Source organism: Ptiloglossa arizonensis, unplaced genomic scaffold (genome assembly GCF_051014685.1).
Source record: "Ptiloglossa arizonensis isolate GNS036 unplaced genomic scaffold, iyPtiAriz1_principal scaffold0822, whole genome shotgun sequence".
NCBI lineage: Eukaryota > Metazoa > Arthropoda > Insecta > Hymenoptera > Colletidae > Ptiloglossa > Ptiloglossa arizonensis.
In genome coordinates this window covers 157,520-158,768 of record NW_027479192.1, presented here as the reverse complement: position 1 = coordinate 158,768, position 1,249 = coordinate 157,520, and positions in this window count along the sequence as shown.

Genomic DNA, 1,249 nt, shown 5'->3' with positions numbered 1-1,249 from the left:
ACGTTATACGTTATACGTTATACGTTATACGTTATACGTTATACGTTATACGTTATACGTTATACGTTATACGTTATACGTTATACGTTATACGTTATACGTTATACGTTATACGTTATACGTTATACGTTATACGTTATACGTTATACGTTATACGTTATACGTTATACGTTATACGTTATACGTTATACGTTATACGTTATACGTTATACGTTATACGTTATACGTTATACGTTATACGTTATACGTTATACGTTATACGTTATACGTTATACGTTATACGTTATACGTTATACGTTATACGTTATACGTTATACGTTATACGTTATACGTTATACGTTATACGTTATACGTTATACGTTATACGTTATACGTTATACGTTATACGTTATACGTTATACGTTATACGTTATACGTTATACGTTATACGTTATACGTTATACGTTATACGAAATACGTTATACGTTATACGTTATACGTTATACGTTATACGCTATGCGTTATGCGTTATAGGATATACGTTATGCGTTATAGGATATACGTTATACGTTATACGTTATACGTTATAGGTCACTCCTTATACGTGATACGTCATACGTTATATGTTATACGTTATACGTTATACGTTTTACGTTATACGTTATACGTTATACGTTATACGTCATACGTTATACGTTATACGTTATACGTCATACGTCATAGGTTATACGTTATACGTTATACGTTATGCGTTATACGTTTTACGATATACGTTATACGTTATACGTTATACGTTATAAGTTATACGTTATACGTTATACGTTATACGTTTTACGCTATACGTTACATGTTATACGTTATTCGTTACACGTTATACGTTGTACGTTATGCTTTATACGTTATACGTTATACGTTATACGTTATACGTTATACGTTATACGTTATACGTTATACGTTATACGTTATACGTTATACGTTATACGTTATACGCTATACGTTATACGTTATACGTTATACGTTATACGTTATACGTTATGCGTTATACGTTATACGCTATGCGTTATGCGTTATAGGATATAGGTTATGCGTTACAGGATATACGTTATACGTTACACGTTATAGGTCATACCTTATACGTGATACGTCATACGTTATATGTTATACGTTATACGTTATACGTTATGCGTTATACGTTAGACGTTATACGTTATACGTTATACGTTATATGTTATACGTTATACGTTATACGTTATACGTTATACGTTATACG